Here is a 719-nt window from a genome sequence, read left to right as displayed (position 1 = left end):
TAATGTTTTGTCTTTTCTTTTAGGAAAAATAAACTTCAAATAAGGTAAGAAAATCAAAGCAAAATCCTAACAAATATCCCCTTTTGGCTGGATTTTCTTGACAAAACTTGATCTGCCTTCTTCAATTGCATGATAATCTTTGTTCTTTACCTAGTCGTCATCACTGCTGCTTGCCATGTTTAAAAATAAGGTTTAAAATATATGAGGTTGTGAACGTTAGAAATCTTGAATTATTGTAGGATTTTAGAACTTTAAGTTGTAAGCTTTAGAGAACTTGAATTTTTGTAGGATTTTAGAACTTTAAGTTGTAAGCTTTAGAGAACTTGAATTTTTGTAGGATTTTAGAACTTTAAGTTGTAAGCTTTAGAGAACTTGAATTTTTGTAGGATTTTAGAACTTTCTAAGATTGTGAACAGAGAACTTGAATTTTTGTAGGATTTTAGAACTTTAAGTTGTAAGCTTTAGAGAACTTGAATTTTTGTAGGATTTTAGAACTTTAAGTTGTAAGCTTTAGAGAACTTGAATTTTTGTAGGATTTTAGAACTTTAAGTTGTGAACTTTAGAGAACTTGAATTTTTGTAGGATTTTAGAACTTTAAGTTGTGAACTTTAGAGAACTTGAATTTTTGTAGGATTTTAGAACTTTAAGTTGTAAACTTTAGAGAACTTGATTTATTGTGGGATTTTAGAACTTTAGGTTGTGAACTTTTGAAATCTTGA

This window comes from Solanum tuberosum, unplaced genomic scaffold (genome assembly GCF_000226075.1).
Source record: "Solanum tuberosum cultivar DM 1-3 516 R44 unplaced genomic scaffold, SolTub_3.0 scf00062, whole genome shotgun sequence".
Taxonomy (NCBI): Eukaryota; Viridiplantae; Streptophyta; class Magnoliopsida; order Solanales; family Solanaceae; genus Solanum; species Solanum tuberosum.
This window is presented reverse-complemented; position numbering follows the sequence as displayed.